Source organism: Macrobrachium rosenbergii, chromosome 18 (genome assembly GCF_040412425.1).
Source record: "Macrobrachium rosenbergii isolate ZJJX-2024 chromosome 18, ASM4041242v1, whole genome shotgun sequence".
NCBI lineage: Eukaryota > Metazoa > Arthropoda > Malacostraca > Decapoda > Palaemonidae > Macrobrachium > Macrobrachium rosenbergii.
The window spans coordinates 2,951,734-2,970,893 of NC_089758.1; the positions used below are offsets into that span (position 1 = coordinate 2,951,734).

The 19,160-nt window shown below is 40.5% G+C and overlaps 1 protein-coding gene across 5 annotated transcripts in view; it reads right to left on the bottom strand.

The window, feature by feature from the left end:
• LOC136848036 (neurofilament light polypeptide-like) overlaps positions 1-19,160 on the bottom strand; it is a 102,749-nt gene that overhangs the window by 57,828 nt on the left and 25,761 nt on the right. The window contains exon 1 of one of the 5 annotated variants that reach the window (XM_067120096.1): positions 6,194-6,226. The exons of the other annotated variants lie outside the window; for them this stretch is intronic. The gene's annotated coding sequence lies outside the window, so the exon portion shown is untranslated. Of the gene's footprint in view, positions 1-6,193; positions 6,227-19,160 lie in introns of those variants that run through there. 5 annotated transcript variants of the gene reach the window in all.

The window sequence follows — 19,160 nt, forward strand, 5'->3', positions numbered from 1 at the left end:
AGGCTTTATTGAACTCACTTAAAGAAGCCGAAGAGGGAGTACATAATTATTAAACATAAGAGAATAAAACACTAGGAACATCTCTGCCACTTAAACTCAGACACGCAAAAGGAAACGATACTTCACAAAACCACACTCGTCGGCTCTTGTTGCGCTGCCAACTCAAGCGGAACGGGGGGCTTCTGGATTCCCATTAGAGAATAGTCAGTCACCCCGAAGAAAGAAACCGTTTCGGAACCTCAAAACCAGAGGTGAGGACAGACATCTGCGATTGCACGGAACATATTGCACCATAAGTCGCATCACTCATTAGCATCAAGATTAATTGGAATCAACAATCTTACAAACACGGCCAGCAAAGAGGATCTCCTAATTTTAAGGAGCGTTACCACAAATCCCATACCGTTGTCATATGTCATAAATATAAGGCTTAAGGAAACATCGCCAATCTCAGATGATCAACATTAAAGCCATTCTTGTATTTTAGATTCACGCTCGTCAGGGTTTCGAAATTTATGACCAAGTAAAATAAGACTATGCCTGCCAAGTGGGGATGCAATATCATACATATTGCTGGAACAAAATCTCTCCCTGCATGTGGATATGTATTTAACAATGTGAATATTTTGTGAATAGAGTATTCAGCTTACGAATGGAAGCAACATGTGTCTTACTGAGGGCGATTCTCCAAGGGGCCCAAGAATTCTAAATCTAATGATGAATACATAAGCTCTATAAAATCGGTGTCTGGCAGCCTTTGCCTGTGACTGGGATCTTCGTCCTGTTTGTCTTCTACATGTATTAAATATGAATCAAATTCGAGAGTTCAGATTGTCCACTCTTGTCTTGAGTCTCTGACTCCAATGACTGAAAAGGAAATAAAACCTAAAAACTTAATCTGTTGGATCTGGTGAGGCTGTCAAAAAAAAAAAAGTTAAAATTGATGTCTAGTTACAACAAAACAAGACACCTACCAAGAAATCAAGTTTTTCCATTAGCAAAAAAAAAAAAAAAAAAAAAAACAATCATAATTTTTCCCCCGCGTAAGAAAGAGCACCGGCTCTTGCGCAAATGAGCTGAAATTGCTTCCTCGCATCTTGAAACCCACTTTTTCTTCAGAGACGTAGCGTCAATTCCGTTTTCTAACCGTCGGCGTCAGAGCTTCTTCAAGACAAATAAAAGGCGTTCTATTGCAGCAGCAGCTTCAAGCGCCTACACCTGCACAATAGATCTGAAAGAAAAAGGTTTCTCTTGGAAGGTCAAGACCGTTTTCCATTATAAAAAGCCTGAAGCCCTTTACCTGAAAAACATCAAAACGCCAGCGGACCTTTTTCATCACACGTGTAAGACTAAGCCCTCCTACACTCCAAGACTAAAAATTCTTGTGTGTCTGTATGTATATACATATACACACAATGTATAATGTATATAATTATATATAAAATTCATATTCATTCAATTTGCATACTCAACGCATAAACCTCGAGGGTTCTAGTGCAATGATAAAGATTCAAGGTGACCTGGAAATTTCATTATCATAAATTTACAACTGTTTCCTTCCAGAAGCAAAGTCAGTTCCCTAATGAATACAGTACAGCCACCGTATAACTCCCAACAGACACATTCAACGTATCTTGTCGAAACAGACGTAGTGTAAAATATTAGAGAAAGGGGCAAAGCGCGAATTACCGATAGTGTAGGGATTAAGAAATCAGAGAGAGCTAGATGACGAAGCTTCCAAGCAATCACATCGATTAAAATAAAATTAACATCCGTTCAGTTAACACCGGTTGCTTGTATGTGTATGTACGACAGGGCAACTTATCTAAACTTGGTGACTGAATGAATATTGTTTGCTGAGGCTCATAACCAACCTGCACGGAGACAGGCCTAAAGCCATATAAATGGACAAATACATAAAATCGAAGAAAATAGTGACGTAAATGAGAAGAGGGCATAAAGACGAGGAGAAGCACAAAGGGTGTCCTGAGAGCATAAACAAAAGGAGCCCACAGAACTGGTTTTTCAAGGGCTGTTCCCCGACTGCTTGGTGTCCCCCCGAACACGAACAGCTCACGAGTGAACTACCAAACAAAACTGCCATCTGTCGCAGTGGCTGATTTTTGTCACAGCACAAACACAAAGATCTGGTCTGGTATAAACTGAACGTTGCATCTGAGCTACGGCTCTGTTTTGAACAACAGAACAATTGCAAATAAAACTTAACGTATTAATAATAATGCTATGGTCATAGGTCTTCTTCGGCTCAGATTTCGTTAAATAATATTTGCTACAGTGCCAGCATGATTCTCATCCTTTTTTTTTTATAATTTTTCTTACAGTTGTAAGAAAAACAGAAAGACGAACGATACGAAAAATGCTGTTAATGTAGCAAATGTTAATCAATAAAACAATGATAACGTCCTTGAACTTACGGATATGAAGATGTTTCTATTAAAAAGTTTATTCGCAGAGGTGAATAACCGTACCATAGGTGGTCCGACTAGTTGCCTAGCAATGTGATGTTCCATCCAATCAGTACCTAGTGAATATTAGACCGAGATTTTCCTCTAATATAAACCCTGTAGTATTTTATTCGTCATAAAATACTACAGTCAAATAACAATGGAGGATGCTCGATGTATGAATCTTGGGATTCATACATCACACATTTATGTTGTATACAACATTATTGGTATGATTCTATATTCTGTAATATTATGCATTAAGTATTCTATGAGTGCTTTTGTCAACTGCTACATCCCTTTCAGTGTTTTTTTTTTTTAGCATGTTCACCTTCATCAATTAAATCAAGTACCCGCAATCTATTGGTTTTCACTTAAATAACAATATGATCCGAATTTTTCCCCAGGCCTGATTTCTGTTTTCTTTTCTAAGGGTTTAAATTTGTGACAGCACTAAGCCCTGTGATGATTGTCAAGACGATGGAGACTGAAAGGCTTTTTAACTAAAAATGTTCTCTCAGTATATACAGTACAGTCAGTACTTTCTGTTTCCTTTTCTCAGGTGGAAATTCATCAGCTTCCTCATGAATCACCAGCACCCTCTACATTTACTTTCTGATCGCCCTGGCCGAGTCCAGACAGTCAGACTTTTGCTGTCAATTTCCGTTTCAGCGCTGAATGACCTCAGAGGTCCCAGTGCTTGGCCTTTGGTCTAAATTCTATATCAATTCAGTTCTGTAGCATCTGTATCTTATTACACCAAAAACTATTCCGCTTCCTCTACATTCAAAGGACGTCTCATTGTACCCATCACAACTTTTTAACACAGAGAATAAGACTGTTAGTACGTAAGCCTATATATGGTATGTATGTAGATACAATGCTGTGGTTACAGTCAAACTAACTGTAGTAGTCAATGTGTCAGGCATCACCTGGGACCGTTCGCTGTAACGACCGGTCTTCTTTCTAGTGGTTGAGAGAAACCAAACTATGCAGTGACAGCAGCAGCTCGTCTCGTCTCGTCTCTCCAGCCAGCAAAGCCAATTCCCATTTCCAACCACTGACCACCTGTTAGTCGTCCTGAATATGACACGAAGGCAGACATTGGGAACCGGGGGCGGGGGAGACAGAGACGAGCTGAAAGAAGAGCAGACGAGAAATAGGCGGATGGGAAGGGATGGGGTAAACGAAAGTGAACGACAACACGATCAAGAGAGGCTTTCAGTTCGTAGAAACGCGAAAGGGAACAGGGAAAGATGGGGCAACAGGGAGATGGGAAAAGTATCAAATAAGATGAATGGACACAAAGGTTTCCGAGGAATGAGAGAACCAGAGGAAAGAGGAAATCATCCAGTGATACGAGTGAATAGACGGCGTTGACGGTTCCAAAGCAGCTGCACAAGGAGAGGGAAGAGAGACGAGGACGATCTGGAAACTTGTACTGCTGAGGGGGGAAAGAGAGAGAGAGAGAGAGAAAGATGGGACTACGGGATGAATGAATACGACCAAGGCAGAATCATAAGAATAGGCCAAACTTTCATCTAGGCAACGAGGGAAAACATAGAGAGTGCCGAAGACAACTCACGAATGCAAGAAAAAAAAAAAGGGAAAGTAACATTGATAACACGAGGAATAGGAGCAAGCAGAAGGGGGACCAGGAAACCACACAACCACAAAGAAGCATAAAATACTACCTTTGCCACCAAACATTCCTCGCCCCTCTCCTCTCTTCGGAGCACCAAGCCCCTCGTAAGCTCCACCCACGGGGAACCAAAACCTCCCCCCTGTCCTTCCTGGCCCCGTTCTCTCCCTCTTCAACCCCACCAAACCTTCGCTCTCGGCCGTGCACCAAGTAAAATACGTTGGAAATTGAAGGATTTGAAATAATGGACAAAGGAGGAGGGAGGTTTCAAAAAGCAGTGGGAGAGCAGCTAGCTTTATCTAAAGTGCACAGTAAGCTTCAGATGAAATTAGTAACTGCTACGCTTTATAAATTTACTATTGAAACTATGATTTACTATTATCATTAATTTTCAGAACCGGACACTGTGAAATTAAATAAAAAATAATTTCAAGACTATAATATAAAGGAAGTGTTCTTCCAACCAAATTCTTTTAGAGATCAGCAAAAAATGTACACGGACAAAATTTACAATATCAAACTAAAGATAAACTGTCCATATGTATGTGTGTGTGCGTGTGTGTACGAGAACAGCTTTCATTCCTCTTTAAGAGCAAGGGAGGAAAAATATCCTAATCACAGTAATGAGACATATCGAAAGATATAAAACTATGTATATAGGCATCGTTCTCGCGCGAGTGTGAATGTAAGAGAAATGCCCAATGGGTATTGAGGAATCTCTACCGGCATACCCAACCCAGACATACCCAGGTAAACCCCCTTGTAATTGTTGCCAAGAGGGCTGAGAGACAAACTACAAGGCTTCACAATACAAAAAGTTAAGTCAAGTGTACCTTAGTTTAACCAGACCACTGAGCTGATTAACAGCTCTCCTAGGGCTGGGCCGAAGGGTTAGATTTATTTTACGTGGCTAAGAACCAACTGGTTACCTAGCAACGGGACCTACAGCTTGTTGTGGAATCCGAACCTTATTATGACGAGAAATGAATTTCTGTCACCAAAAACAAATTCCTCCAATTCTTCATTGGCCAGTCGGAGAATCGAACGCGGGTCCAGCAGAGTGCTTTCCGAGAACGATACCAACCCTCCAATGAGGAACATTCCACAATACAAAACACAGCTTAGAAGGAGCAGGAGGGAGAGAGAGAGAGAGGGGAGAGAGAGAGAGAGGGGGAGGAAGAGAGGAAATGTATGCCATCAGTGGCCCTCCAACAGAGGCACTCTACCATCTGCCTCTTCAAGACGGGAAGCAGTGCTTTATTGGGTAAACTGGCTGGAAGGGGGCTGGGGAGAGGTGCTGTCAGGTGGGGGAGTGAGTGCTGATGACACAGAAGAGAACGATGCAAGACCCTTAACGTATTTACGCACGAAAAGTTTATAACATTGCAAATATCACTTTTAAGAGTATTTCGTAAGAATCTCTAAAATGGTGTCGTCGTTCCTCGCTCGTTCTCTCTCCAACCAACCAGTCTGCAACCCGCAACAGTCGACTGACAACAAAATCAAAGAAATATGACTGATTGAAAATTTCAGAAAAAAAAGTATACCTTATTTTTACCAGACCACTGAGCTGATTAACAGCTCTCCTAGGGCTGGCCCGAAGGATTAGACTTATTTTACGTGGCTAAGAACCAATTTAATTTCAGAAAGGCTCCCATGTCGTCCTTCCTCGCCCGGTTTGAGAATCGAACACTGTACTTTCAAATTTTAAACGAGCACGTTATCAATGCACTACAAGGCGCCAGTGTGTGTGTGTGTGTGTGTGTGTGTGAGAGAGAGAGAGAGAGAGAGAGAGAGAGAGAGAGAGAGAGAGAGAGAGAGGCCATTAGGTCCATGTAATCATCACCAATGTCCCTTGTGGGTCAGTAGAGCACTTCGTCACGCCCATGTTTCAGCAGACGTATTACAAAAAAGGCCTCTCTTGAATGGCGTCCAAAGATTTACAGGCGGTACTTAAAGAATAACACGAAAAGCTAAATCAGGCCCAGACACTTGAATTTATTCAGACACTAAACGGCGAATCCTTGAAGGTTACTCCAGCATATGTGCTTTTAAAAATGGGTTCGTCCTCACTCCCTCACCACACCTGCTCTATCCGACTCTGTTGGAAACACTGCTCTCGTTTTCAAGGCGTCTCTTCCTTTGACCTACTTCTTGACAGCCTGGACAAAGGGCAATTCATTTAGTCAATAATTCCTCTCTTGCCTTTTGCCGGACCCTTTCTCTCTCTAACCATGCTATTTGCTTTTTAAGTTCCTCGTTGGGAGAGTCGGTTGAGTTCTCGGCTAGCACTCTGCTAGGCCCGAGTTCGAGTCTCCGATCGGCCAATGAAGAATTAGAGGAATTTATTTCTGGTGAGAGAATTTCATTCTCCCCATAATGTGGTTCGGATTCCACAATAAGCTGTAGGTCCCGTTGCTAGGTAACCAACTGGTTCTTAGCCACGTAAAAATAAGTCTAATCCTTCGGGACAGCCCAAGCAGAGCTGTTAATCAGCTCAGTGGTCTGGTTAAACTAAGGTATACTTAACTTTTCAAGTGCTCCTATTCCCCCGTAGGCCATGGTAGTGCCAACAGTGTACCTCAAGCATTGCACTGTAGGCATTACTTGAGGTTCTTTGCAGAGTCCCTTCGGGCCATAGCTGCAACCCCTTTCATTCTTTTTACTGTACCTCCTTTCATATTATTTTCCATCTTGGTTTCCACCCTCTCCTAACATTTGTTTCAACCTCTTTTTCAGCTCTGAATGACCTTATAGGTCCCGGCGCTTGGACTATGGCCTAAATTTCATATTCTGGTTCCAACTGTTCTTATTCAGACCTTAGTTTGTCAGTCGCACAATAAGGTATCATTGATTAAATTACATCAGCTGGTTGATTAATAGCTACCTCTGTTATTCTCAAAAGAAAACGCTTCGTTTACCTGCCATGTGGCCTCCTTGGCGTCGGTCGAATGTGTCCATTCAAAGTGTCTTTGGAGAGAATTCCTATTACATTACGAATTCTCCTCTGACCTAATTCATATGGATTACGCGGTAACGTATGAATAAAGTAGAACATTGAAAGACTGAATTGGTTTATAACAGAAAAGAAAGAACGCAGAAAACCAGTCTATATAACACCACGCAAACTCTAAAGAACATTCAGTTCCTTATGCCAGGGTATGTTATCTTCTAGCAGGAAGCTGAATTAGCGTCATTAATCTCAATCTATTATGCCAGGTAACCGTCGATTAAGGTAAAACCAACATCTCTGTTGGCGTTACGTTGATATTTTGTGCAGTTTAATGGGTTCTATTCCAATTCATTTTTAACTTCGAATTTTTGGTATATCAGCATTCCATTATACTAAGCCTGACCTCACCACAATATCGCAAGTTGTGGAGAAACTAATTAAAGTTAAGTGTTGGGGCAACAAACATTCTGAAATTCGAGACGATGTTTGACAGACGAGAACCTTCTTTCCCTCAAACCGACAGCCTACACATAGTTCCCACAAACACTGACTAGGGTCCAGGGATAGAGGGCTGGTTAACTTCGGAGGCCAGTCAGCTCCTCATACCTCATGACTCAGCCTACCGTAGGCCTACAGATACGGCAGACTTGTGCCCGGGCCAGCACAGGACACAATAGGCCTATCACAAAACATCGTCTCTCGGTTCCCATATCAAGTTCGTTTTTGCCCGAACGAACTGCGCTGAAAATTCAGATGTTTCTATAAGGCCCATCCGGTTCAACTACCAACGTCACGGTACTCAGTGATCACAAATACAAAAGTAATAAAACCTGTGATCATTCTAACCTTCACCGGTGTCTACAGCGGCTTTTTAAACCGACTACAGACGTGCGCGACCTTACAACAGCTGGCCTTGCTTACCTACAGTATTTAGCCGTGGCCTGCATTCCTAAGAGAAAAACGAGAGAAGGGAAAAGAAGAATGTGCCACATTCTGACCATTCATATTCCACGCCCATTTTTAACAACTGTCATTAACCGCATCCTACTTCTCACCTATGCTATAATGTTGGACTTGACCATGCTCGGAACCACAACGCTCAGTTTACTTACATAAAGAAATATTGTTATTAATCCATTCGGTGAACGTCGTCATTGCCAACTGTGTCTGCCTGGGAAAAGTGAATTTCGATATAAAACTCTTGGTTACTCTGGAATGTTGCAACGAAACTGCTAGAACACGTAAAAGTGAAGTCCGCGTATATTAATTTTAGCGAAAGTAAAATCTTAATCAAAAATTTTTGAAGTAATGCTGAACAAGACGATATAATTTTCTCGCTTACCAGCTCCAATACCGTTCAGTTTCAAATTGTGGAATGCACCGATTCTGAACTGCTGAACTGCTTAAATTCAACTGAGAACATTTTGAGAGATCCTGCGCAGATTTGACACAGCACAAGCCAACCCAAAATAGAATAAAATAAAGTTTCGGTGCAGGATAAATTTCATTTTATTTTAGTCAGAGACTGTTCAAAGAATATCACAAAAGAAAAAAAAATCTTTGCCAGGAGTCCCAAAATCCACAAGCAATAATACTCGTCCAGGAAATTTTGGACTTTATTAAAACCTTCACAATAGCAACCCTACTGAAAAGCGCCTGCTTCCAAGTTATTCAATAACCTTAGGAAGGCAGAAGCCTAATATAGCCCTAATCAATTCTTGACCCCAGTTAACCTTTCCCGACCTCACTGCCAAGAAATATTAGATGGTTGAAATGGAACCAAGAAACCTGGGCTGCAACACATCGACGGGGCCACACCAAGTGTTCTTATTGATCACCCTCTGCTGGTAACTACCTTTCATGTCATGCTCTTGGTGAGTTTTGTAAATGCATAATCTTTCACAAAGTTAAATGTACAAGATTAATAAGCAAGCACACACATATATATTATATATGTATACATATATATATATATATATATATATATATATATATATATATATATATATATATATATATATATATATATATATATATGTAAACATATGCTTCTGGAGTGTCAGAGTATATACATGTGCTGCGTGCATGAGAGAGAGAGAGAGAGAGAGAGAGAGAGAGAGAGAGAGAGAGAGAGAGAGAGAGAGAGAGAGAGAGAGAATTTGCTTTTCAAATAGCTGAGACAAATTGAAGCACACTCGCACCAACACTTTACAGGGACGTGACGTATCCATAAGAAATTTCAATGCACCACTGTAAACTTTTTAAAAGACTGAATAACTCAAATGCCAAAGCCAAAAAAAAAAAAAAAAAAGGAAACAGTGACGTGTTGTCTTTGGCGTTACAGAGGGTCGTTGAGTTCTAAGCCAACCAACTCTTCCTCTTGCGCTGAAGAGACTTGGCAGAGTAACGTTAAGAAAGAGAAGTCTAAATAATAATAATAATAATAATAATTGAAGCCTTATAGAGTTGATGTCTCCAGGCTACCCGGCCATAATTGCACGACCATTAAGGAACCGAACACACAGTATATTATTGCAAAAACTACGGTCAGTCCTGAGAGACTGCTGCTTCTCCCTAATAACGCAAACGAAGGTCACCAGAAAGTGGCATGACTTCCCCTATACACAACAGTTGGCCTCCGTGTCCTTTGCACGAACCTTCCGCGTCACCACGGCGATCCTAAATCTGTGCGCCGACCGCAGGGGAAAAGGCATCGTTTCCCCTCTTCGCAACGGTGCGAACATATTGCCCTAAACTATATAAAACTCGTATAAAATCTCCCGGGCCCGATATCTCTATTTTATGGCCGTTATAATGGACATCACTGCCAGCTTTAAATGACCCATTTCACCTCAGCATTAACCTCAAGCTCGATATCAGCGTGTGTGCAAATGTTTTGGACGAGGCGGACCTGTGCAAGTGGACTCTTATTTGTTGACCGAGTTTCAGATCACGAGATAACCTAACTCTTAACAAATCATTCATCTTAGCAGTAAACAGCTACTGTATGTAGAACACGGGTGGGGGCCGGGGTACTTGAATAACTAAATATTATCTCACGCTTCATTTCACTCTGTTCAAAAAATCTTGAATTCTTAATCCGGTTACTCATAAATTTTCACTGCAACCTTCCCAGCGTCCAGATTTTTACGGGAACTAAAATACCGTTACCATAAACTGGCCTAAAGTAATATGTTCACGCTACGAAGGCGTCTGGGTGTCATATTTCAGAGAATTTCTGAAGCTATTTACAGAGCCATTTTTTTGTTTTTTAGATTTTCTTCTTGCTCTATTAATTTGAGAGTCAGGAAAATATGAACTGGCAGTCTATGTCTGAATTAGTCAGTCTAAGACTTTTTTTTTTTATCTAAGCAAAAACAACAATCTATCGAGAACTTGAATGAAATATTCAAGGCTGGTACACTTAATTTCACTCTTTAAAGTTGTAAAATATAAAGGCAAAGAGTAGCATCGTTATTCCGTACCAGAACAAACGCAGTCTATGTCTGAATTAGTGTCAGTCTAAGACTTTTTTTTTATCTACGCAAAAGCAACAATCATCGAAAGCGCGAAATATTCAAGGCTGGTACACTTAATTTCACGCTTTAAAGTTGTAATAAAAAGCTGTAATAAAAGGCAAGGAGTGGCATCGTTACTCCGTACCAGAACAAACGCACTCAATTCCCACCTTTCTAAAGTGGTAACAAAAGGCAAACAACGGGAGAGGTAACGGAAAAAAGAAATCAGCTCCACCGAGTCACCCTTTTAAGCAGACTGCACTAAAAGGGGTTTTATATGTTGTTTATAAACGCACTCTCGCTCCCACCTGAGGACATTATTAAAGCCAGGTCTCTTTCATAACTGGGGACCAGTGCCGTCCCTCTCCTGAAGAGGGCTGGGGAGGAGAGAGTTGGGGGGGGGAGTGGTGAGGACGGGCAGTACAGTCAAATAAGTCCTTCCGCCTCCATAAAGACGGAAAAAGGAAAACTGAATGAGTGAATAAATAAAAGGCTAAACAAACACGAGCGTCGAGACCGGAGTCTTTCAAGAAATTAACATTTCCTTACAAAAAACCAGTTTCAGCTTTTCGTCGCTCTCCACACTCAATGAAAGAGCACACAAGCTCCGCATGACGTTTTATCAAGGTTTTAATTTCGGCGCGTTTGCTCAGCAACGGCTGATGGGATTATGCAAAGCACTTGAAGCAACTGCTTTGCAATGACGCATTTCTTTCGGATAGGCACAGCAACTGTCCTCTCTCTCTCTCTCTCTCTCTCTCTCTCTCTCTCTCTCTCTCTCTCTCTCTCCGCCTTCACCAGGTCATTTCAGTGACTATTTCGGTGTCTTCTAATCCCACGCAAAACAGGTTTTCTGTGCTTCGCCCGGCTTTCGGTGTTGGAGAGTTTATTCAAAATGAATGAACTCTCCAAAAATTTCTCTAGATTATTTCGAGAGAGAGAGAGAGAGAGAGAGAGAGAGAGAGAGAGAGAGAGAGAGAGAGAGAGAGAGAGAGAGAAACTAATTAGAAATGTGTCCTACAGAACAGAATGTTACAGGAATATATATATATATATATATATATATATATATATATAATATAACATGTATAATATTTTTATATATATATATATATATATATATATATATATATATATATATATATATACACACACACACAAACTAATACACATACACGGAAAATAACAAGGAAAAGGAAGGGGAAGAAATGAAAAATCAGAAATATCTACCCATACCAATCTCCTCTGCTGAACAAAATGAGAGCTTTCATAAACTGGGTGCTGAGGCAGCACGCCCAATATCATCCAGCCCGCAAAAAAAAAAAAAAAAAAAAAAAAAGTCGAAGCCAACGCATGAACAAAACACATGGGGTGCAAAAAAAAGATAAAAAAAAAAAAAACGCCGTCAGCATCTGATTTCCCCCGACAGAACGACCGTTGTGCGACTAATAGCGACTGGTGGGGGGAAGGGCGGGAGGGGAGTCGCTCTGCATGAGGCCTGGGGAATGAGGAGACAGGTCTATGGTTGTAAATATGGGTGATGGGGATCCACCCGAAATAGGAAGGGGGCTGGCTATATTAATCCCAAATGCTTATCTGACCCACTGAACGCTTGGTAAAAGCGAGTGCATAATGGGGTGGTCGAGTTGGGTGGGGGGTTCCAATATGAAATTGTAGGGGGAGGGGATGTCATGGAATTTCAAGTGGGTTTTATTGTCCGAGCCGACCCTAAGCTCAGCTCGCAGACTGCTGTTCACACATCCGCTCTATAAGCGAGGACTAACGTCATGCACGAAAAATTCTTGAATCTGAGAGGCAGTAACTCCAGTCCAGAAACACCAAGCAAGCTTTCCATCACATTCTTCATATATATATATATATATATATATATATATATATATATATATATATATATATATATATATATATATATATATAAAAACAGTAAACAGGGACACGCTGCTGGACCAGCGTTCGACTCTCCTACCGGCCAATGAAGAGTTAGAGGAATTTATTTCTGGTGATAGAAATTCATTTCTCGTCATAATGTGGTTCGGATCCCACAATAAGCTGTAGGTCCCATTGCTAGGTAACCAGCTGGTTCTTAGCCACGTAAAATAAATCTAATCCTTCGGGCCAGCCCTAGGAGAGCTGTTAATCAGCTCAGTGGTCTGGTTAAACTAAGGTATAGGCCTACTTTTTAGCACATAAGGTTACACATAATCAAGTGGTCTGGTTAAACTAAGGTATACTTTTTAGCACATAAGGTTACACATAACCAAGTGACCATTGATGAAATGCACCACCATGTCGAAGATTAAAATACATAATAAACCAAGTCTGAAAGTCTATAAACCTCGGCATTTATGATAATTCTTTCAATCATGTATTGCCCGTCTTTGCCCATTCGCGATTAAATAAATAATTAAAAAAGATTAAACAACGAGCAGTCGTGTGTCCAATAAAAGATGTGTTGAAGAAGTTGAATCGCAAATTTAATTCTGTGCAACAAATGTTGTCCAATCTGAGAGCATTTCCTGATTCCATTCCCTTCAATGAGAAAATAACGGTCGGTTAAGCGTCTAATATACTCAAACATGGCAGCATGAATAGGGCTGCAACAGACGAGCGCGCTACTTTATTGTTCTTGTCACGGAGTTCCGTTTGCGTCCATTCAGTGCCACTCTCTATAATCCGCAGAGAACAGAGAGAGGGGAAAATGAAACCGGCGTCCAACATGAGTCTAAACCCCAGAGAGTGAGAGTGGATGTGTACGAGTACCATTACAATCACAAGAGAAGAAGTTTACGCTCCAGAGCATTGCACTGGTGGGGCTGAGACTGGCACCCAAGACTTTGTCGCATGTGGTGCAAAAGTACCTTCTTCCTGAAAAGATAACTTTCGCTCAGTCAATATGATACTGAAAGAGGGAAAAGGGGCGTACGGAATAGAGCTGTGGGTAACGCGAGGCGACAAGTCTAACTCGCAAGAAATTTTAATAACTAATTCAAGTGGATTATCATTCCCTTTCATATCACTGAACCGTGAGAATAATGAGGAAAACCCACTGAGCCGTAATACAGAGGTATTAAAAGTACTACTGAGAGAGAGAGAGAGAGAGAGAGAGAGAGAGAGAGAGAGAGAGAGAGAGAGAGAAAGCTACTTGGAGCAGCTGTTCAATGGACTCTCCTCAACCCTGTAACCGAGTGCGTGGACCTTTCCCTGAAAAAATCAGGACGCCATATCTTAAAAACTAACCATAGAATTTTCTTGAAATTAATCTCATTATGTTTCCCACACCCAAATTACTGCGGGAATTCATCTTTAAGTAACCGGAGCCGGTGCAATACTAGCATACATCTCAGGAATTTGCAGCCCGGTCTTGGACAATAATAATTTTGATGAAAGTTCATATTTCCCATTAGCCTTATGCAGTTAAATTTTTATGTGTGCATACTTATAAATACGTTTACTTAAACAGGTAATCGTTAGCTGCACTGACAACGGAAAATGAAGTAATATTCATATAGAAAAATACGCCTTCATAATTGCACGGTATATGTATATACCTGTATATATATGCATATATATATGCATATATATATATATATATATATATATATATATATATATATATATATATATATATATATATATATATATATATATATATATATGCATGATCATGTGTAAGCACAAAGTCAGATAACGACGTAACGCACAATTCCAGTATCCCGTGTATCTCGAAACTTCAAAGAAAGAAACGGACCCATAAAAGAGAGAACATGCCAAAACTGGACACGCAATGGCCCCCAACACTCGTCGAACTCCAGCCACGATTCCCTTCTTTATCCTTCAAGCTGACAAACTCGTTCTCCTCTGTCGACTTCTGGATCAGTCCGGATAAGTCGGAAAGTGGAAAAAAAACCCAAATTAAACTGGACCCGTCCCAACAGCTAGTCCTCCAGTATGGGTGACTTAGGACACTATCAAGTGGCCCCATTGTGCGGTGCAGAGGCTGATCCCTCCCGTCTGGGACGCGAATGGCGACTTTCTCGATGGGCATTTCATGGATGGTTTGCAACTGTTTGTTTCTCTCACTCCTTGTTTGTTTCTGGCGCCTTGTCACTGAACATTTATAAATGTTTTATTATCCTTATGTATAAATGTAAGGAAAACACTGTGCAAATTGATCAACATAAGGCTAGGAAGGAAAAAAATCATTATCCAATGAGAAAAGTTTGGCTTTATGTAATGGAAATTGTCTTCAAAATACTTGTGCATGGAAAAGAACTGCCAATCATTCATTGAATTCCTCTTTTAGAATAAATTTCTGTGCACTTCTGCTCAGCCAGATGAAAAAAGTTACAATCACAAAGAGAAGAGGAATCAGTGGTGCCTTGTGACGAAAGGATCAGAATGAGGAAAAAATTCATGTTAGTTTCCAAGCTAAAGAACCCTGGATCTGGTTAGCAGCACATAAGCCCAAAGAATAATACCGTGTATATTCATACATACATAGACACACACACACACACACACACACACACATATATATATATATATATATATATATATATATATATATATATATATATATATATATATATATATATATATATATATACATAATCAACTGTTCCAGTAAAATACTGTAATAATAAAATGTGTTGGGAGACCTCCCATTACTGCTTTCCCTGAAATTTTCTTAAGTATTTTTCATTCTTATAACCTTCGTAGCCTGGGTTCGAGACCGCCCATGGCCAGAAGCTAAATTATGTTCTTCAACTTCCTATCTAGATTTCAAGGTTTTCCGAAAGGAAAACCGATTTCAAACTGACTTGAAAGCAGGACGTTAATTACAGTTCCTCCCAGCACACACCCACATACCGGGTATAATATATATATATATATATATATATATATATATATATATATATATATATATATATATATATATATATATATATATATATATATATATATATATATATATATATATATATATATATATATATATATATATATTGTAATAATCTCATACGTACCAATGTTATATAACGATTTATGTCTACTCATTTTGTCAACTTTGTCACAGATCAGGTTACAATATGCAGTCTGGTTACGTTAATGACGTTCACTAAGCGAAGGCCAATACATACGAGAAGCTTTCATCAGCTGGCGACAGCCGTACTAGAATATGGAAAATACCTGCAATTTCTGCTGAATATTAAGCAGAAATAATTACCTGCAATTCGCCACGAAAGGCATTTTACATTTGCTAATAATGTACTATTAGGTTTAAAAATAAGTGCATGTCTTTACAAACTATTTAGTGTAACGGGAGGAAATGAGTCCAAATGACAGTCTCAGAGAATTTCAACGTCTCTGACTGTATGGCCAACACCATTACATATCTGAACAGTAAAATGCTTTGAACAATCAGTCATTACATTTCACACACAGTCAGCTGAAAGAATATTAACCCCAAAAATAAATAATTTGGTTAAACAAACACGCGGCAACAAAGGTCAATTGCCTTACTGCTCGGTGACAATGAGGTCCAAGGCATGCCATCACTCTTCCTGCCAATAAAAGGAGGAGTTTTCGGGAGCCCTCAAATTCGAATGTAAATCCTTTCTGTTAAATTGGCCCTCTTACTTCCGCGGTTTACCAGGCGGGGTTTGTCTAATCGCGTTGCTTATCTGCCATTTACCCTCAATATGCCTCAGGGAGAGCCTGGGCCTCATTATCTACCTGTGCGGTGCTGTCTTCAGTTTTAGGAACTTGTTTTTTTTTTTAGAGAGAGAGAGAGAGAGAGAGAGAGAGAGAGAGAGAGAGAGAGAGAGAGAGAGAGAGAGAAAAGGTCGTCTCTCGATCATGAGGAAATTTCATTTCATATGAAATGTTCATTCAATCTGATTAACATTATACGAAAGGTTCAATAAACGTGATTCTTGAAGCACGCGAGTCTTAAGATTTGAAATATTTTTATATATTTTTCTTCTGCAGTACATTCCAGGTAAAAAGCTACTTCTCAGTGCAGTTTCATATTTCTCGACGGAGCCTATCATCTACGCATTCTGTTTGCCAACAACGTAGATTCCATTATATATTTTTTTCTCAACAATGCAGAAATGGCTGCGTCCCACATATAAAAGGGGAGACTGAATAGAAGCAATTTTGCCGAGTATGATCATTACGTGATTATCTCCAAATCACTCATAATGGACCATCTGCTGCAAATTGAGCTGCCCTCAATCGGCTCTCAAACTCTCCGTTCCGTGGGATCTTATTTTGCAAGGGGGAATTTTGGCTCTTCTTTATTTTTGTAACTCAAAGACTGAAGGATAATATTTCTCCTAACGTCCACAAAACGCCTTTATCCATACTTTCACATCCGAATTTTCCTAGACTTCAGTGACTACACTAATTATGGCAGTTTCAAACTGAACAGCGAATGGAAACGTGTGATTAAGTGCAACACTATATCCACGTACAAATGAGCACGAAGATGACGTGTCACTACCATTCATATTACTGACACAGATCTTGTTGCCAACGGGCAAAAAAAAAGTCACCTGGCCGCCAGTCGTACCCTTGATCATCAGGGTAAAAGTAACATCGAGATAAAGGGTCATCTACAATAAAATGAACCCATACAAAAACTGGCACAGTTCCCTACACCTCGGCGACTTTTTCTTATCCTGAGCTGCAAAGCAACTGAAAAAAACGCCCCAGTTCACCCAAGACATTCACTTTTTTTTTCTCATTCTAAAACTGGCCTGACAAGTCAGCCACCACTTATCCAAGATATCGCCATGAAAAGGTTTGCCGAAGCCTTGACAGCTGACATTTTAAGGCAGATCACTCAGAGAGAAAACAGGTAGGGGAGGGAAGGCCTATAATCGATGGCGGAGATTCGAGGTTTCATCCCCCGCAGCCCGGAGTCTCACACTCGATTCGTTTGTCTCTCGGGAAACGTTGCACAGAATTCGAACATTTCAAAGGAATACGTCCTTTCTCACTTCCGACGCAGCGCCATTCACTACCCTCGCCTTGTGGTGCTCAAAACTTTCATTTTGCAAGGGACGAAAGGTATCGTGCCTACAATTCTCAAGTGTCCTAGCTGTTTTAGACAAATATTCGGGTGACTTGGGGAGATAATGGTGTGTCGATCACCCAGAGTTTCAACTTACGGCCAATCTATCTTTCTCTCTCTCTCTCTCTCTCTCTCTCTCTCTCTCTCTCTCTCTCTCTCTCTCTATATATATATATATATATATATATATATATATATATATATATATATATATATATATATATATATATATATATAAATAATACATATATATAATACATACATACATATATATATATGTATATATATATATATATATATATATATATATATATATATATATATATATATGTATATATATATATATATATATATATATGTGTATATATATGTGTGTGTGTGTGTGTGTGTGTGTGTGTGTGTTGGTTGGCAACCGACTGATTCTTTTGAAACTGTCATCAGCTAAAACTAAGAGGGAGCCTTTTTGGCAGTAACCTTTAACTTTCGATTCACGTGCAAATATCTACAAGCCATTTTACGATTATCTGGTAACATGGCTCTAAACGTCACAAAACACAATTTGCATCCAGAGATATACTGGCTTACAAAAAGAAGGCTTTTCAAGGCAGACTACGATACCAGATCTATTAAACTCTCTGACCCCCACCCCGCCCCCCAGCCTCTCTCTCTCTCTCTCTCTCTCTCTCTCTCTCTCTCTCTCTCTCTCTCGCCAAATCAAGTGGATCTGGAGGGAGGGAGGAATCAAAAGAAAATCCTAAACAATTCGAATGTCTGGAATCGCGCGTCTCTTCAAATGATACTAGCTTGGCACAAGAACACCTGGAAGGGCGATGAACCCTCGAGCACGCGCCTTCATAAATTCACTTTGCAAAAACGGAAGAAAACCCGTGGTAATTCACAGGTGTTCCAGAAGGACCGGGAGAACTTGTGACACCGTCACACCGGTCGCAACGGCAGAGACGCAGCGGGCGGAATGCTTAAGTAGGGTCTCTCAAGGCTACGGCCCCAAACCCTACGACTACATTAGAGTGATTTTGTCGAGGCGACACACGTTTTAAGACGATGGGCATCGCAGGAGGAGGGTAGCGCAGGCATAGAGGGGGTGTTATCGAAAAGGGTCAAAAGGACGGATGGAAGGACCGAGGAGAGGAGAAGACGGCCTGTTTCGTTAGCCATAACCACAGAAGTTTTGGGAAATCCAATGGCAGTCATTTTGCTGGAGACGCCAGACGTCATTTCACGTGTGTTAAGGAAGCCACAGCGACCGTGATGAATGCTGCCGGTTATCGGTAACCGTAGGCTCAGTCATTCAACAAAAGTGTGCAGTAGATGTATAGAATGTCCAATGAACACGAGCGGAAATTGGAAAGAAACACTACCATCACCGCACGGGATCTATTTTCTTTCTACCGCGCCTTATGTAAGCGCGACAGCAACCTCAGGAATAAGGGGTTGAGGAGGTTCTGGTGAGAGGAGGTTC